The 20,794-nt window shown below is 36.2% G+C and overlaps 1 long non-coding RNA gene across 2 annotated transcripts in view; it reads right to left on the bottom strand.

Moving 5' to 3' along the window:
- Positions 1-20,794, bottom strand: part of LOC134741393 (uncharacterized) — a 381,191-nt gene that overhangs the window by 165,754 nt on the left and 194,643 nt on the right. The window contains exon 3 of one of the 2 annotated variants that reach the window (XR_010127880.1): positions 10,855-10,874. The exons of the other annotated variant lie outside the window; for it this stretch is intronic. This is a non-coding gene — a long non-coding RNA (uncharacterized LOC134741393). Of the gene's footprint in view, positions 1-10,854; positions 10,875-20,794 lie in introns of those variants that run through there. 2 annotated transcript variants of the gene reach the window in all.

The raw sequence follows: 20,794 nt of genomic DNA, 5'->3' as shown, positions 1-20,794 counted from the left end.
ATAGTATCTGTACCGAGCCGTGTGGTTGCGGCTTTAGTAATTGACCATTTGCATTGATTATTCTTATTTTTAGTCAAAACGAATTTTAAAAGGTAGAAAAAAAAGAAAGAAAAAAGAATGGTAGGAAGGTTGGTAATGAATTTTTGTACAACATGTTCTCGTCCGTTGGAGCTGTGCAGCAGTAAAGCAATGATGTTGATTATGGTGGATATACTTTTTTCAGAAGGCATAAAATTTACTGCCTCTTGGTCTATGAAAAAAATCAAATTTTCAAGTATATTACATACGAAAAGTAACATTTGGATATCCAGCCGGTTACTTCCCGTTAACTTACAAAAATTCTACTATTCGTATTCGTAAAAGTGCTAGTGCTCGTTGCATTACTAAAACTTACATATATGTGCTCATTAAAAAAGTAAATTTCCAGAATCATCCAACTTCGCTCTCAGTCACTATCAACAAGTAGGTAGCTAAAATGTCATGCCACTACTACACTATAGATGAAAAATTGTACGAAAACTCTATCATTTTGTAAATAGCTCTAGATACCTATAACTAAAACCCATACCAACCAACCATATATACCTATACATACACTACCGCTTATAACTATTTAGGCACTCGTAATTTTTTCCATACAATTGTATACAAAATCGACTTTCAGAATTATACTGCTAAGTCGCAGTCGGGTAACAGTTTTTTGTGCAGTTTACTTTTTTAATTTAACAAACATATCGAGCTTCAAAATGATGTGCAGAATATTCGTGTACATTGCGTATTTACCAAATGGCAGTCGTAAAAAAATCCATAAATCGTTTTCCAGTACAAAATCGTTTTATTTTGTATGAACTAGTACATAAGGGTTTTTTAAATCGTTGCATAAAGTAAACTCGAAATTTTAAAGGATGTCTTTGGCAACAATTTGAGGCTCAATTATTTACCTAAATAAAAATTCAATCCAACATGTAAGACAGTCATTTGCCTGCGATCGAACGGTATGATTTTGAAAATATTTTTTGTATAAAATTGTATGGTGATAATTGCGGATGCCTATATAATTTTGAGCGGTAGTGTACATCATTTAACACCCTCAAAATCTGTCAAAGTGATACCACAGACATAATTACAAATAGTACACAAACATACATCACGGCCTATCGTTACCCTACTGCATAAATAACAGAATAATTGCTATGCGTTTGACAAACGACCTACATGTTGGATTTTAGCAAGGGAACATTAATTATAAACGGGTTTTGTGACGCATTAAACACTTGGGAGTTGAGTTTGCCTATTCTCCAGGAATTTTAGAGTTAGGGTGTAGACTATAGACTATTGCTTTAGCCTATGTATTTAGCCTATATACTAAATTAATGCGAATATTATGCGAACACCTACTCTTTTGATTTAATGATTTGTTTCCGCGTGATGCACTGGACTTTTTTTCCAAAATAGGTAAATTTAATGTTTTTCCTACTCAGAATTACGAGCTCTTTCGTTCCAGCTACTAGGAGGAAAAAAGCGTTCAAAGTATTATTTTTCCATTCCGTTACCATTTTTAAAACACTTTGCACGGCCGAGTACGATAAAGTACGTAAAATGTATGAAAAGTTTGGGACATTGTTTCTTTCCTAGAAGCATGGAATCAGCTGATGATTCTGTTGTCTATCTATCTTTAATCAATTGTTTTCTTTAAACTGTATCATTTTCTGAGGTGTGCCAATAAAGAGTAATTGTAAAAATTGGCCAAGATTTGTGTACTTTTCCCTAAATTCGTATTTTTTTGTGAACACAGTTTATAAAATTGTATAGTTGTATGAATAATGAACACATTATTTGCTATTAACCAATTCATACAAATTGTTCAAAAATTGACTTTAAACATTCATGCACCATAATTTTAAAATAAAGTGCAGTTCAATAGTAATGGCAAATATTGTAAACAAACATGACAGATTTTGTTAGCATTAATAAGACATATAAACTTACATTTATACAAAGGTTATTTTCATTGATACATTAATAATTAATATATATCTTAACTAATAATTAATAAACATACAATACTTAAGTATATAAACGATCATGGTTGTAGGTACTTATGGTTGGTTGTAAAAAAAGTTCATGGTTGTACTACTTAAAAAGTGCGAGATTACGAAGTAATGAAGATAAATTATTGGCTATTTCTATTAAACTTTAGTTTGATTCGACACTGATTCTAATGATACTGATTCTAGTACAATGCAAACATTTTATTGTAAAAATCAAGCATCATACTATTCGTACGTATTTCGTAAAAAGTTATCGACTTTGTTTTATTCGTTTAGGTAAAAATCAATTAGATTAAAACTTAAACTGACTTTGAAATCAAATCCCAAAAGCTCAACGAGGGTGCGGGGTGTTAGGGTCGGCAACGCGCATGTAACACCTCTAAAGTTGCAGGCCTCCATAGGCTACGGTAACAGCTTACCATCAGGCGGCCCGTATGTTTTTTTGCCACCGACGTAGTATAAAAAATATAGTGTCAATTATTATTTCACATAACCGTAAAAATTTATAATTTAATTGTGTGTTTTAAATAATGACATTTTACCTAGTTTTAAGTTGCATATAAATGAACACACATTATTATACAATAATTTCCAATAATTAATCAAAGTACGTTGCAATTTAATTACACTGTATTTAAATTTCGACGTTTAACAGTGAATTATTAAACAAGTAGGTAGGCAAAAAAATACATTAGACAATAACTAAATAGCCCAGCGTTGCTTGTAAAATTTAGTTATGTAAACTAGAAATGTCACAGACAAAACTAAGCGGCCGTCACTTTTAATAAAAAAGGCCAACATATTGGCCCAGTGACGCAGAAAGGAGAATATCGAAATATCAAGCGAGCGCGCTCGGGCGGCAAACTAAACGGGTGTAGCTGAAATATTTCTGCCAGGGCAGTTTATATTCAGTCTATGGAATCTATTCTCAAATATGGATTTAGTTGAAAATATGTAATATTCTCATAAAAACCGATCGCCAAAAAATGTTTTTTTTTTGTGTCGGATTTGTTCTACCTAACTAGTTCGATAAATGGACATATTTAAAAATTAATTTCTTAAATGATTAAAAACAAGGATTGTGATAGTCTCATGTAGGTAATATTTCCATTTGAAATTATTGAACAAATGTTGTTTTCAATAATATTATTTGATATTTTACCAAGACATAGGCACATTGCCACATAAATCCTTTATTCCTTTCCGATATCCACTTTTACAACGCAGCCGTTCAATCTCATTGACATTCCATAAAACAAACAATTCATGAGATTTGTCATATTCCCTCCAATTCATACCATTTCATACTAAATCTCTGTCCACAAAAGGTTCTAAATAACGCGAAATTCGTTGTAACATAAACCGTTTGCTTCTAAAAGACCCTTAAGCTTAAAATGCATGCACTTTGCAAACCTTTAGCCGTTGAAAAAACTGCCGTATCAACTGAAATGTAAAGTTTGGTTTTGCTTAACGTTAACTCTGGTTGATGATTTCTTTTGTGTGTGACTGGGATAGATATAAATTATGTCCGGCGTAGTCGCTTAAGCTGGAGTGAGAGCAAAAAGATAGTGGTACAGCGGTTTAGAATATTTTCCATTTGTGCTGTCATCGAGGACTGGGCGGTATTTATTACTGCAATTTTGTTATGATTATTTTATTTCTATGAAGAAACGTTGAAGACAGAAACCAGGATTTTTAACTTCATTCTATTTGGAATTACGTAAAGCTATAATAGATTTAGCTGGTCAAGAGAATTTGGTCATTCTTACGTTTTAATTCCAATTCTCATAGGTTCCGTACCCAAAGGTAAAATAAGTTTTTGGCAAAAATTTCATTTTTGGTACAAGCTTTTATCGCTAACTGTACTTTTTTTCCACAGGCAACTAATACTCATCGAGACAATTCTAAAAACCCCAAACACAATTAGGTTTCGTTGTTTTATCACAGTTCCTATAGCCACCTCCTGTCTCCATCATCAGATCAGCTCGATGGTACCATAACATTGCATTGTCACACGACTTACATCGGAAACCGGGAAGTGGGTAAAATTTAACTTGCAATATTTGACCCATACAAGCATAGTTACATACATAATACTTAGATACTTACATAGGTACGAGTACATTGCAAGTTAAATAAAAGCTTCTAAAAACGGGACCCTATTACGGGGTCACCAGGCTGTATCTTATGAACCGTGATATCTAGACAGTTTAAATTTTCACTGTTGCCGCTATAAGCACAAAAAAAATAATTTGTACGGAACCCTCGGTGGGCACTTGCCCAACTCGCACTTGTCCGGTTTTTTATTATAATCATTATGAATACCGCATTTAGGTACTTTATTACTTAATTAATGCCATTATTTTGATATTATCCAGACCGCATTATAATTTAAAAATAATGTGTTACCTCTAGTTGAACCAATTTGCATTGAAGACTTGATGATATTGGAACGGTGAGGCTAACAGTAGCTGTGATAAAGTTGGTCCAGACGTCTTTGAAAATCGGCGAATTAATATATAAAAAAAACTCCTCTTCTTTAAAGTTGATTTTAATTATTCAACTGAAATTTTAAGCCTCCACATGTGAAAGTGTGAAATAATTTGTCAAGTTCGTTTAACGGTTTCGCAAATAAAAGAAGTGAGATCTATCTGGAAACTAAGTTCTTTCAAAGCCCCTTAGACCGCAGCTCCTGTCATGCCTATTCTAGAATTGCTTATAATGATTTGCTACTCAATACTGCAGCTTGGCAAGTTTGTACCCACTGATTTTACCCTAGTAAAGGAATGTAAAAAAGAGAAAACTTTTTTGCTTTGCGAACTTGGCTGACACACTGATTAGTTGATTACCTACCTTACCTGGTACACCTTTGTGAAGTGTTTTACCTTCCCTTCCAACAATTTAAATCACATTTCCGCGCATTAAAATTACACATTGATTCGTCACTCAGCATCATTAACATACATAAAAGAACCAACAATGCCGCCATAAACCAACTTCCAGCCCCATGAAACATTACCATACACCCTTGTAATAAAATCGTTGTGCAAAGTTGGAACGCAGCAAAAGTTAGCAACAACGGGTAGGTTCGAGCCCCGCAATTTAATGCGTTGCCCGTGCAATTTCGCAAGTTGGAAAAAACTTTGCACTGTACTATGAATACCTAGGGTTAGGTTTAAAATGTTTGTAGTTGTGCTTTGAGCTAAGATATTTTGTATGTGTTGTCTTCATTTTTACGAGTATGTATGTTTTTCGTATGTATCCCACATACATAAACATAAGTAGGTATCACTTCACTAATAGTATAAAACAAAGTCGCTTTCCGCTGTCTGTCCGTCCGTCTGTCCCTATGTATGCTTAGATCTTTAAAACTACGCAACGGATTTTGATGCAGTTTTTTTAATAGATGAAGTGATTCAAGAGGAAGGTTTGAATTGTATAATTTGTAAAGGTTTTGTGTAAATTCGTTGCGAAGCCGGGGCGGGTCGCTAGTATTGTTATAAAATAAAAATACTTAACCTAAAACAAAATCTATTTTATTGTAGAGCTAAACTCAAGATTTTTTTTTACTATATTCAGTTAAATAAAGGCATGGTTCATGGCATGAACTTCATGCTCCTTTTATGCAGTGCGGTTTGATACGAGAAGGATGGTTTTCTTTGAGTGAGAAGAAACAATCCTGTTTAAAAATCAATTTTAACATGTTATTTATAGGATAAAAATTCATTCAGAGTTAATACATCGCGTAGAAAATCTACCTGTCCGTGGCACCCGACCATCCTACACGACCCGAAAATCTCTTCTCCAAATTATCTACTTTGTCACGTTACTCCCTCCTCCACGTATATTGGAGGAGTGAGTAACGGAGCTGGGAGTGAGGAGGTAGAAAGGAAAAGATAGATATAACAGGGGTAGGTTCTTTATTTAACGGCTATTGTCTAAATATGACACGCTACAGATGGTTTAAATTACAAAAAGAATAAAATAAAGTTTATAGTCGCGCTAATAGCACGTGCAAGGCAGGAGCACGCACACGGATAGGCGCGCTGATAGCACGCGCAAGGTGAGGCGCGCTGGTAGCACGCGCACAGTAAGGCGCGCAGATAGCACGCGCAAAGGTAAGGCGCGCAGATAGCACGCGCAAGGTGAGGCGCGCTGGTAGCACGCGCACAGTAAGGCGCGCAGATAGCACGCGCAAAGGTAAGGCGCGCAGATAGCACGCGCAAAGGTGAGGCGTGCTGGCAGCACGCGCACAGTAAGGCGCGCTGGTAGCACGCGCACGGTAAGGCTCGCTGGGTAAGGCGCGCTGATAGCGCGCGCACGGTAAGGCGCGCTGGGTAAGGCGCGCTGATAAGCACGCTCTTCAAAGAGGCGAGGCGCAGTGACAACACGCGCCTGTTGAGGCGAGGCGCGCCGATAGCGGGCGAGGCGCGGTGACAGCACGCGCCTGTTGAGGCGAGGCGCGCCGATAGCGCGCGCCTAGGAGACGAGGCGCTCCGCTAGAGCAACCGCTAAAGCACCACCGGACTTGGGTGCGTGCAGAGAGCGCCAGACTTCGCCAGGAACACAGGTAACCTTTTAATGAGCGCGATCGAGGGTTTCTTGATGGTGCGGGGCCTGGCTTGGCCCCGCACGGACCCTTACAACTGATGTTCCTTTGTTGGGAACTAGAAGCAAACTGAATTCAGATGTCCGCTGGGCCGCTTATATAGCTAGCGATAACATTTTCTAGAATTATTCTTTACTTTGTTATTATTTTTGAAAATATTTGAAAATATTTGTTCACCAGTAACAATTTTTAGATAAAATTTAGAACAAACTACTTGAAAACTATACGACCTAAACTTCATGCTAAAGAATTTTGAGTAAATTATTAGTTTGACGGATAATGTCAAAACAAAGAAACAAATATGTCAAGGAAAATTTATAGTGAATTTTAGGTCGATTAGCTTCGAAATTATAATAAAAACATGAAATGATTAGAAAAACAGCAAGGTAAGTAACCGGACGGGTCAGGGCCGTATTAGGGTAGAAGGAGTTTAGGAAGAATTTAGAAATGGTAGCCAGAAAGTAAACATTTTAAATCAAAAGTTTCAGGGAGTAATTTGGAAGACGAGAATCAGACAGGAAGAGAAGGCAAAAGCGTTAAGGAATTATAGCCGATTGGAGAATCCGGAGGATCAGCCCGTGGGAGTAAAGACTGGGAGTAAGGACCCAGGTATGAGATGCTACATTACCCCAAAAACCACGGAAAAAAAAACTTTGTCGTAATCTTAAACGGAAAAGTTTTTTTTTTTGTGAAGAGTTGTTTAGGGAAAAGTAAAGTAAGTAAGTAGGTAGGTAAGTAAGTAAGTAGGTAGGTAAGTCAGTCAGTCAGAAGAAAGAAAGAGCAAGCTCGTTAATGGGGATGAATAAATGGAATGAGAGGATGAGTGATATAATGGAGAAGAAGATGAATAGATCGAGGAACTTCCCTGCACTCATACATCGCCTGTCATAATCACGCATTCATAAGTCTCTGGCAAAGGAAGGGGATGTGGTTCACGCTCTATGACGCACACTCCTAGGAAGTCCTCGCTATGACCTGAGGCTTCTTTATAGAAGGGAGTAGTCAGCCGCTCCACTGGAAAAGATAATAAGATAATAATGAAGGACCTAAGGCTTATTTTAAGGGAGTAGTCAGCCGCCCCACGTTGGGCGCCAAAACTGTCACGTTACTCCCTCCTCCACGTATATTGGAGGAGTGAGTAACGGAGCTGGGAGTGAGGAGGTAGAAAGGAAAAGATAGATATAACAGGGGTAGGTTCTTTATTTAACGGCTATTGTCTAAATATGACACGCTACAGATGGTTTAAATTACAAAAAGAATAAAATAAAGTTTATAGTCGCGCTAATAGCACGTGCAAGGCAGGAGCACGCACACGGATAGGCGCGCTGATAGCACGCGCAAGGTGAGGCGCGCTGGTAGCACGCGCACAGTAAGGCGCGCAGATAGCACGCGCAAAGGTAAGGCGCGCAGATAGCACGCGCAAGGTGAGGCGCGCTGGTAGCACGCGCACAGTAAGGCGCGCAGATAGCACGCGCAAAGGTAAGGCGCGCAGATAGCACGCGCAAAGGTGAGGCGTGCTGGCAGCACGCGCACAGTAAGGCGCGCTGGTAGCACGCGCACGGTAAGGCTCGCTGGGTAAGGCGCGCTGATAGCGCGCGCACGGTAAGGCGCGCTGGGTAAGGCGCGCTGATAAGCACGCTCTTCAAAGAGGCGAGGCGCAGTGACAACACGCGCCTGTTGAGGCGAGGCGCGCCGATAGCGGGCGAGGCGCGGTGACAGCACGCGCCTGTTGAGGCGAGGCGCGCCGATAGCGCGCGCCTAGGAGACGAGGCGCTCCGCTAGAGCAACCGCTAAAGCACCACCGGACTTGGGTGCGTGCAGAGAGCGCCAGACTTCGCCAGGAACACAGGTAACCTTTTAATGAGCGCGATCGAGGGTTTCTTGATGGTGCGGGGCCTGGCTTGGCCCCGCACGGACCCTTACAACTGATGTTCCTTTGTTGGGAACTAGAAGCAAACTGAATTCAGATGTCCGCTGGGCCGCTTATATAGCTAGCGATAACATTTTCTAGAATTATTCTTTACTTTGTTATTATTTTTGAAAATATTTGAAAATATTTGTTCACCAGTAACAATTTTTAGATAAAATTTAGAACAAACTACTTGAAAACTATACGACCTAAACTTCATGCTAAAGAATTTTGAGTAAATTATTAGTTTGACGGATAATGTCAAAACAAAGAAACAAATATGTCAAGGAAAATTTATAGTGAATTTTAGGTCGATTAGCTTCGAAATTATAATAAAAACATGAAATGATTAGAAAAACAGCAAGGTAAGTAACCGGACGGGTCAGGGCCGTATTAGGGTAGAAGGAGTTTAGGAAGAATTTAGAAATGGTAGCCAGAAAGTAAACATTTTAAATCAAAAGTTTCAGGGAGTAATTTGGAAGACGAGAATCAGACAGGAAGAGAAGGCAAAAGCGTTAAGGAATTATAGCCGATTGGAGAATCCGGAGGATCAGCCCGTGGGAGTAAAGACTGGGAGTAAGGACCCAGGTATGAGATGCTACAACTTATTGCGTTCTAGATCCATTATATTATACATTCGAGGTTAAAGTCGGTTTTTAGACTGATATTAATTAATGGTTTGTTTTCTTTCATTCAGTACGGGTGGTACACTTTCGGCAGTCAACCACAGAACAAAAGCTTTGTGTAACACGTTCACGGGCACAGCGCCATTCTCGAAACGGCGTGATGTGGCACAGGTAAATCCCATACAATATATTTTCCCATTTATGGACGGACTACCACATTGCACTTTCTATAGAAGTTGTACCACATATTGACAGCGCAGTTTGTATACATCTTCATACATTGAAGAGGCTCGTGATACGGCATCTCGTCTATGTATAGCCGTATAACGTTCTCAGCCGTGCCGTACCACAGCATGCGTCATGGCCATATACTATATACTGGTATTGGTGATACATAAAGTCGGTAAGTAAGTCACTCTGAGGATTTTGCTGTGACAACAGAGAGCCTTGTGATATGTCTAAAACGGCACGAGATACTTGTAGTTCATTATAATCCTTTGAAAACTCGGCGTCTGTGGATGAGAATTAGTGGTTTTGTCAAAATAAAAATCATCGCCTTCAGCCGTGGTGCCATATCACGAGGGTGTCCTTTTACGTCTCTCTACGGACTGTCCGTGAACGTGTTAAGAGGTAAAGTACCTAGTACGAGTTAAAAATAGTTATTTGTTTTACAAAAGGCCAAAGTTGTTGTTTAAACGCTCGTGCTAATATTTACACCCATGCAAGAGAAGGATTTCATAATTGAATTGAAAAGTGGAGTCTGGAGCGTTGCGAGGGTTTCAAGGCACGAAGATTAAACAAAGTTTGCCAACGAGTGAAACACAATAATTTTCATCACACCAACGTTACGCGAGGAAAATCCTAACTGTAAAATATTATAGATAATCAAACCAAATCAAATCTAAATGAACGTTATTAAACATTTTTCATTCAAAATCATCATTTAAAAGCCAATTCTACCAGCCAACACAACGAAACAACTCAAAATTTGCATTTCAGTACTTTGCAACACATGTGGATAAAATGCAACTTTCTCGTCAGTGTTTGAACCAGGGCTCGGAACCGGTATTTTTTAAAAACCCCGAAATAGCCCAATATTTCGATTTTTTTAATGCTCATTACGTAGGACTGAATCATGTATTTAGGAAACAATTTTGCAGTATTAAAACGTCCCATTAAAAATTAAATTATGAACAAAAGAACGAAAAAGAACGTAATAATACCGGTATTTTTGTATGGAGCAAATACCGGTTTCCGACCCCTGGTTTGAACAATCAAGAGGGCCTTTACCAGCTGGTGTGGTAAAGAATGTACTTTAATTTTGGACCACAATATTGTTATATAGTCTCCTCTAGGCAATTGCTAGGAAGTTTCCAGTTTTCATTTTACTGAACAAATGGTGATTAATGTTTGGCTTTTTAATGAATCATATCAATTACGAGTAACTTGTGGAAATGTTTTGCCATTTTTATCTTAGGAGATAGTGGATCTGGATCATATTATTTGATTTGTGTTTTCTAAGTAGTCACACTACTATATATAAAATATAAACTGAAATAGATAACATACACTAAAGAAAAAGTAACCAAGTCCACAATCCAAGTAATTTATATACAGTAGTGTGACTACTTAAAAAACACAAATCAAAAAATATTTCATAAAATAATTTAATTTGTTCCCTAGTGGACCATAAGTAAGAGTTTAAAGGTGTTTCATAAAAGCAAATACTTAAAACCTAATTGTCACTTGAAAATAGTAACATTTGAAATATTGTATGTTCGTGAAATAAAACTATGAAAACGGATTATATCGCGTATATTGAATTTATAATACATCCCGACGTTTCGAACTCTTTACAGCGTTCGTGGTCAACGGGTGACACCCGCTGTAAACTGCTGTAAAGAGTTCGAAACGTCGGGATGTATTATAAATTCAATATACGCGATATAATCCGTTTTCATAGTTTTATTTCATGAGTAACTATCGCGGTAACCGAAGACAATATTGTATGTTCGGTTTAATATTATTATAAAAAAATTAAGCAATGCAAAATTATTAGCAACATTTCAAGGCAAATTTGAATTTAAAGCAACACAAAGTTATACTTTACTTATGTACTGTCGTTATCTTATCTAGACTTGCATATCAATGTTTTTACTTAAACGTTAAATGATTTGTGAGAAATGTTCCATGATCTAGATAAAACATGATTACTTTTAAATTGCCCTCTAGCGTAACTTTTATATATCTGCAATGACATGGAAAACAGGCAGATACCGCACCTAGATATTCGTGCCAAATTTACCCACGGCGCTCTGCTCTGCTCTTAAGAGGTCATCATTCATCACACAAAATACCTAACGTATCTCTACAATACTTTATTCAAATAAACCTAAACGCTCCCAGTTCGAGCCAGGCCATCGAGACTCGCAAAAATGCAAGCTTGTGTTGAGTTGTTTGCCCCGCACCCGAGCACTGGAAATTTATCTATCTAGAAACATATTTTCAACTTACATTATTTCGTTAGACTTTTGTCAAGCCAAAGTGAGCTTTACTGTCTTAATTTCAAGGTGCGAATTCATTGTTGATGGGCGTGTTTTCCAGGTTTATTGCCCATATATTCGGGAGCAGTTTATAGTCGACGCGAGTATGGTGGGCGCAAATCTTGTGGTTCATAATTTCAAGTGTTTTCGTTTAAGTATACTTCACGTCTTCAAATAATTGGTACGTAAAGTTTCAATATGATAGTCTAGTTAGAATTTTTTTTTATTAGGCAGATTACTTATTGTTAAGATCTCTTTGATGTCATCTATTCGTTTCATGTGTGTGTTGTATTTTTAAGCCCTTGAGCGCGAGCTAAGAGCGATTTGTATGAGTAGCAAAATACATCCAGTAACATGTAATTTTTTTAATAGAGAAATGGGTAGTTATATGTCTAATGTTGCCAAATAGATGTCAATATTTTCATTGTTTTAGAACTCCGTTTACCAATTAATCTAACCTTGCACAGATAAAATAAAGACACCTTAAGTTCATACCTATTTTCGTAAAGCAGACGCTATTTTGAAATTAAGGTACTATAGGTATTGGTTCCTATGACGAAATTAGGTGTTTTACAGCCAATAAAATATTTATGACGAACTGTTAGCAAGGAAGTATTTTTATAGCTTACATTTACTTGCCTAAAGCGGACCATTATAAGCGTAATCTTGCGAACTAACAACAATACGTAATCGAAGATCTCACTTAAACTAGTCCGTTTGAGGGACGTGGTTTGTATACGATAGAAACAATACTGCAACACTTCGGTTAACGGCTAAGCCTTAACACTTTCGATGCGAAAACCTCTCGGGTTTTGTGAAAATTAAGACGAAAATGAAAGTGTAAACGGGAACTCGGAAGCAGTTTAGATACACAAAATTGTTGTTTGTTAACAAAACTTATTTTGTTATTGGCCTCGGGCTTATAATAGTGCTTAAAACAAAAATCGTCATAGTGAAAATGACAGATAACAGATAAATAAAAGTAGGTATATAATAATAAACAGTTTCGTTGTTTTACAATTTCGTTATTTCTAAAATAAAAAATAATGTTTCTTATTCAACAAACAGCAGTTCGAGTACGTAGAGATTTGAATTCAAATAAATATAGGTATGTTTTCAAGGCTTCAAGTATTTTGGTGACCTGTATTTCACCTTAATTATGGAACTTCTTTTAAGTCTTTTTTTAAGAATAAGAGTTTTAAATGATTCACGGTTAGTTTCACTAGACTTATATCGACCGGGATATAGACCGTGATTGATTACCTTTTGAAATACCGAACCTTTGAACCTTTTTTTTAAGAATTTTTTTTCTCATATAAATATTGATACCAAAAACATATACAAACCTTTAGATATTGCCACCCAAGTGGGCCGATCTTTATTTTGTTGTCGATTTTTGTTTCGTCAGAGTTCCCTATTCTATACAATATGCGTGTCTGCTCTAGAGCACTGTACTTTCTAAGTACGTTAATTTGTTTTTTACTACAAGCAATTAAAATTTTGGTTTTAAATGGATTTGTTGTACAATTTTAATTCTGATAATTAACTCCTTATTACATAAATAACGATATTTTAACCTAAATTGTTAATTGAAAGTACCCTCAAGTAATACTTTGTGTTTTTTTAATGCACATGTATTTTACTATCCTTGTATACGAAATAACAAGTAGTGTCTTAAACTCGGGTGAAAGGCACCATTTCATCCCTTGGTTAACAATCTACTATTTCTTACCCAGCAAGAGCTAAAACATACGCTCAAATACGAGCATTCATTATAAAATATCTAGGGCAAATGAGTAAGTACATGTATACATATATTCAAGTATCCTAATGAGGGTAGCCAGACTCGGCAGGAGTCACCACTAGGACAGGAAAATTAACTCTTCAACGAGATGGAAAATAATGTATAATTGTTACTCTTTGAATGAAATATGGGTCAGGCGTCTGTTTTCGTATAAGGTGTCATTCATTAAAATTGTGCACTGCATTCTTTTTGTTGTATTAACAAAGGACTCTCTCAATTTGAAAAACCAAATGTAATTTAGATTTTCTATTGAATATCTACATCCCTACATAGAAATAGGAACCAAGCCCTTGACACGTCATTAATACAGTGTGGAAAGAATTAATGGGCCCTGGAGGGAAAGTACCTTAAAACCTTAAGTTAGCTCATTTTGCTCAAAAGAAACATTCTTAAAAAAAAACAACTGCATCCAAAGACTTCCGTGAGACACAGACATATTCAATATATTAATAACGGGTCACTCCTGTATTTTAAGTCGAAAAGCGCTCGACACGTGTGACCCGTTATTAATATATTTAATATGCATTCAATTTTTTTTTTAAATTCGCTTGTTTCACCCGGGAATCGAACAGACTAAGACAAGAGACGAATAGACTAAAAAGTAAAAAAAAATACGCTATTTTATTCTACTATTCGATACAGTTAATGTTAATGATAACATTTCTCCAAGAAACATTAGGCTTTACACTAGTCTGCCGTACAAAATATCCATAAAATCGAATATTTAGTATTCAAGAATATTTTAGACAAGCAAAATTGAAAAAAAAAAAAAAAAACAATGCAGTTTTGTTTATTTTCAATGATAAAAGAATGTTTCCTTTAAGCAAAATGAGCTAACTTAAGGTTTTGAGGTACTTTCCCTCCAGGGCCCATTCATTCTTTCCACACTGTATAGCTTTCATCGACCTTCTCCAATAAACAGTAGGTATTCATTTACAAACTTTGTGTGTCGCAACGACTAATAAAATATAAAGTTACACGACTCTCCTTACTAAATCGAATGAAAAATTTTACACCACGTTTCATTGCAATTCCAGTTTTTTGATAGCAAGCAGGTTTCTCCGCGACGTCTTTTTTTGACAAAATGCTTGAGTCATATATTGTCATATATTATGTCATATCAAAACGATCCGCTGACATTTTTTCAGACACCAGTCCCCACACAAGCCACTTGCGTTACTTCTAAATACCTCATTACATGGTAGTGCCGGCTACCATAAAATTTCCCTTACAAATGTACCGGGATCATTAACCTTTATTTTATTACAGGCTTTCAGAAGCGGTCGCTCAAATAGTTTACCTTCCTGCGTTGTAGTAAATGGGGTGAAGAAATTCGTGTTAAAATCTTATTCAGGTAGGTAGAAGAGCCAATAGGCTCTATTCTAGTTAGCAATTTGTTATTGTACCTTAACGATCGTCTTTGTGATTGGCGTGCATTTCACTAAATTTTCGACATAGGTAATGTGCTAATTATCGCACTAGTGCGGTAATGTAGCACCGTATGTAGAGGGAAATCCCCGAGTGGCGGACACCTAAGCCTTTTTGAAGAAAATAGAAAAGTATTTGAATAAATTTATTTATGAATTACTTTAGTCAACAAATTTAGAATCAAAATAAAATAACACAAATGAAGCATCTACATAAACTAATTCAAAAACGAAAAGTTGACTTTAGTAAAAAAAAACCTCATTCTTTGCATTTTACCTACTCGTAGTACCGGACGGACTACATTTTCAGTTCAGTTCAGTTCTTCGAACCCTAGCTTCCTTTATATATATCAAAATTTCACTTCTTTCACACCGTCTTTTTCAAATATTTTTTTTCTTCTCTTCCATTTTTCCTTGCCTGTTCTTCTATCTAAAATATCGTAGGTACAAAAATACAACAAAAAAAAAAACTTATTTACTGTCCGGCATTACGGGAATACCACCGTGTCCGGTACTAAGGGATAGGAAATCATTACAATTATTTATGGTGTACCTCAAATTTTTCAATAATGAAAAAAAAAACTTATAGACTACGAAATTTAAGGGATTTGTGAGGATATTAAAAATAAACATCCATCTGGACACAAAAAACAGGCCACAACACTCACCCCTCACCCGAAACTTATGCGACGCAGCGCCTCGTCTTCTCTACAAAACACCGATAAAATGCTCCCAGTCCATAGTATAGTACATAGTCCATAGTACGTCCCCCGCGCCACTTTTATTTATCCTTGAATTTCTCGGGTTGTTAGTTGCCGAGATAGTACGTGTGTCCGGCACTATATGCCGTCCGTGGTTACAGGACTTCCCCCTACTGTAATACATTTAATTTATATATGGTACAATATTTTCAATTACATATTTAATAAATTTAAAAAATACATTAACATTATTCCACATTACTGTTGAAAGAGCTATCATATCAATTGAATTTTACGCGAACCTGATTGATTAATAAAAAAATACTTTTTAAACTATTACTGATTTAAAGTATACGGTACCAAATAACAAGTTATTAAAATTGATACACCTCCGAAGTTTGTCAGCTATAACGCTATAATAATGAATGTGGAATAATCCAGCAAGGATCGTTTATTAGACCAAGTAATAAGAAAACTTCAGACGAATCTGAGAATTTGCATTTTATCTGCCGAAGAACACAACTTACTCGAAGGATGATAGTCTGCGCAAGTTAACCAAACATTAAACAAAGTGCCAAAATTACCTAAAATTTATTTTTAGGGGAACTTAAGATGAAACGACCGCCCCTAAACCGCCTTTCCATACAAACGTAGTCCCCATTTTCCCATCTGGATATTAACACTATTAAAAATATTTTTACAAAATATGATCTATTTTAATCATAGCTATCGGTTGGACCGTTTGTTTTTTTTTTCGTTTTTATAAGAGTTAGGAGAATTTAAAAAATGGTATGAAATCTGTTTTTCGCTTCTAACTTTTAAAATAATAAAAAAAAAACAAAAAAAGTAAACGGTCGGGCATAGCTATAACTAAAATACATAAAATTCTGTAAAAATATACTCCATAATGCCAATATCCAGGGAGGAATATGAGGACTACGTTTGTATGGAGAATCGATCGTCCCCTTTCCTTGTAAGTCTCAAGTTTTTATTGTGATACAAAACTTGTATGTTTACTATGTTTGTATACTAGTATACTTAATAGGTTATAACGGTGGTTCATTTTAATGTGTTTTTTTTTTAAACCGGGTACCATGACTCACTGACAGTGTCAAAACTGACAATTATATTATACGCTAACGTCTACGTAATTTATTTTCTATACATCTTACTCGCACTAATATGCGAGTATGAGCGAGATGCAAAGAAAGTAAATTACGTTCTCGATAGCGTCTTTGTTGTCAGGGTCACTACTAAGTTTTAATTGATAAGATAAAATTTAAAGCTTTTAACATTACGTTACAATATAGTAATAACCAGTGCTCGATTTGTATATAACTTAAAAAAACGTAAAAAAAAATTACAAACAAATTTAGATTTTTTAAAGTTGGATTGCTGCGCCTTTATCGACTTGCAACTACAGAAAATTGTGACATAAACTGGTTCTTGCTTCTTTTTCGTTGCCACCGACCTCTCACCTACAGCGAGCGTTCTTATGATAGCAATTTTCTTCCTTTTTTTATCTCACTTTTTTATATCATTACGACGACAACTAGGGGCGCGATTGGCGCGGCTAGTTAAAGCAATCCCGCACTTTACAGAGCATTTTATGTTTTCCCTGCAATGACGTGAAAATGAAATTTTCGCTGACAACGCTCCAGATCCGGCTGGAGATGTTTGCGTTTATTGCAACAAGTATAGAATTGCTTGTTTTTTGTTGTTGGCAGACGAAATATGATGCGATACGAGTTGAATTTTGCATGAAGCTGCTATATATACTTAGTGGCAATCCAACTATTAATTTTACTAAATAAAAAAACTATAATAGGTGAATAAAGCGTAGCATAACTTTACTGTACATTGATACTTCATAGGTACTTAGTAGGCTCTATTCTACTGTGACGTATATGAAATAGGTACACAATAGATTGCGTCATTTCGGCTTTGCAAAAAACAAACTGCACTGATCAACAATTATGTATTAAAACATTAATTTATATATGAGTATCATATTTCTACGAACAATAAAGTAGCAGTTCACCAAGAGTTTAAAGCTCTCACTATGATGCAAATTTTTCGCCCAAGTTATGTCGTAAAGCCTCCGAAGTGGGCTTAAGCCGGGGGCCCGGGGGGAGCTTTCCGCTCCAGTTATCGTGCGAAAACTTTCACCCAATCCGATTTACCTGAGTTAATTACGTTTTCTACTATTTAGGCTTAACGTCTGAATGACGAGGATTGGCTTTTGTAGGTGTATTTTTTATTAATTTAGTAAAGTCTGTCCACGAAAAAAAGTGGTCATGCATAATAGTGTAAATCTATTTGAATGTAAATTTTCAAACAGCACGTTTTGTACATAATTTATGGATATCAAACTATATATTAAAAATACAAACATGATATAACGTTAGGTTTTCTATGAATTTTGGCAATATATATCCCATGGTACCAATGTTTTCTTGTACAGCGTCTTCTGGCAGTTTTTACCAAGTTGACCTGCTAAACATATGTTTTATGTATTAATTAGATAATCCAAATTATAGACGTCGAGATGAAGTTTGTAACACAAATCAACATATTATCAACGAAAACATATTTACTTATTTATACTTTTTGCCAAGCCTGACAATTTTATTGAAGCAGACATTCTTTATATTTTACTAGCTGGATATTTCAATGCATTTTTTACACAATATCATCATCTATTCGTTATATTTAATTATTAAATTTATTAATTTTCTACCTGACTGCGATATTAAAATTCGTTCCTTTTTTTCCGCTCCGTCCGAAGAGTGAAAACTCAGTACAAATTTACTATAAATCATATACTACCTATTAGTTCGATTATACTACAATTACCTTTGTTATTCATAATGAAATCAGGGCGTATCTCGTAAGAAAAACAAATTTAGGTAAATCTCAATTACACATAGGAATGAAAAATTTACCACGAGCCAATCCTCAATAACCCTCCTTAACCCTACAGATTCGTGTGGGAAATATCAGAAGTTGTTGAGATCTTAGCATACAGCGGGGGTCGATTAGGGTCCCGACGTGTCAATTATCGAGTGTTACGAATTCATTACGTGCTTGCCGAGCATTTCTGTAATTGCGTCTTTAAATGTCACTCATGGGCATTGATAAGTTTTGCGGCTGTAGTTGTAATATTTGTATGAAGGTTTCTCTGGCATAAAGGAAGAGAGACGAAGCAATAATAGGGCTTTTAGTAAAAAAAAAATTGTGGTCAACTTGGCGAAAATTCAGGTAAATATATTATTTATTTTTCATTCGATAATCATTTATTTATTTAAACTTTATTGCACATAAAATTATAAGTACAAATGGCGGACTTAATGCCATAAGGCATTCTCTACCAGTCAACCACTGGGCTAAAAAGAGATGGTTGTTAGGTGCAGGATTAATAGGTACTCGAAAAATTAAAACGATAATCGCTACCAGTATTTACAAAATAAATACTAATTAATATACTATGAATTCATAAACTTAAACATATACTTTATATGATATACTTACATAAATATCTAAATATATACATACATTATACATGTACCAACTGAAACATTATTTATATTTCGCAGATAAATGCTTACGCAGCATGCGCTTAAAGGTAAATTTACTCTGGGCTTTCCGGATGGAATCATCGCACGATAAACCTAAAAATTAACACTTTGGATACCTAATAACTTATAATAGGCCATGCTAAAGAACAATTTAGTTACCGAATTCCGTCCGATTCTTGAGAAGCGATTTCCCCCGTTTAGGTAAATTAATAGGCAGTAGTGTTCTCATAATGAGGACGATAAAACAATCTCGCTATTAGGCAGATATACGCTCGAGGCGGTAATGTATAGAGCGCCTTACAAAATATATGGAGGCACAAAATTAAACGGCCTTATAAGGGGAATTGCGTGAGGTGCTCAAGGCGCGTGGCCACGCAAGGAAGGCGTAAATTACGTTTTTATTGAAAATTATGTTTTACGCCTGAAAGTCAAGAATGTATATTGCACGATTTTTTTTTCTTGTTGTTAACGCACTGCCAGAGCGAGCTACGCGCTACGGTTGTGGCTGATAACATGTTTTTTCCGCTTTCTAGCGAAAAACGACTACGAACAGAGAACCCGCTTAGCGGGCCGTTGTCTGATATCTACAATGGTTTTATAATTACGATGTTTATGGCTTAACATAATATTCTTTACGACAAATGACAAAATGAACTAGTGAGTACCAAGAAGGTCACATATACAAGCCCCTCAATGACATGTGTCGTTTTACCCACTGACACCATAACTATGTATATATTTTCCCAACTTTTTTTTTTACACAAAGGGTACATGCAAAATGTATGCATCGCCAAACTGTAATCAGTTTGTTGGCGATTGAAGCGCTCAATTACATAATAGAATCATAAGCATTAGCAGCTTAAACAATAACTACTAGGTCGGTATTTAACAGCCGATTAGCCGTCATCACCAAACTGACAGTCAACGTGAAACGCTATACAGGAAAGTACAGTTCCTTATAAAAGTGACAGAATTAAAAAACGTAGTCCTCATTATTGTAAATATCAGGAGCTCAAAAATAATACAAAAGGTAATCACGGTCAATATCCCGGTCGATATAAGTGTAGTGAAACTAACCGTGAATCATTCAAACTGTTATTGTATGGAATTTGTTTTTCACCCGTAAACATAAACATTAAGATAACAAAAAAAAACGACCAAGTGCGAGTCGGACTCGCGCACCGAGGGTTCCATACTTTTTAGTATTTGTTGTTATAGCGTCAACAGAAATACATCATCTGTGAAAATTTCAACTGTCTAGCTATCGCGGTTCATGAGATACAACCTGGTGACAGACAGACAGACGGACAGACGGACCGACGGACAGACGGACATTCGGATAGCGGAATCTTAGTAATAGGGTCCCGTTCTTACCCTTTGGGTACGGAACCCTAAAAAGGCAAACGAAGGGACATAGCTACGGTTAATATACCTACATTAAATTCTGTAAGAATATTTTCCATAATGACAATATCCAGGGAGGAAAATGGAGACTACTTTTTTATGGAGAAGTGGTCGTCTGCTATCTTCTTAAGTCGCCCTTTAA

Source organism: Cydia strobilella, chromosome 5 (genome assembly GCF_947568885.1).
Source record: "Cydia strobilella chromosome 5, ilCydStro3.1, whole genome shotgun sequence".
Lineage (NCBI taxonomy): Eukaryota > Metazoa > Arthropoda > Insecta > Lepidoptera > Tortricidae > Cydia > Cydia strobilella.
The sequence above is the reverse complement of the archived record's forward strand: the minus strand, read 5'-3'. Positions and strand labels throughout refer to the sequence as shown.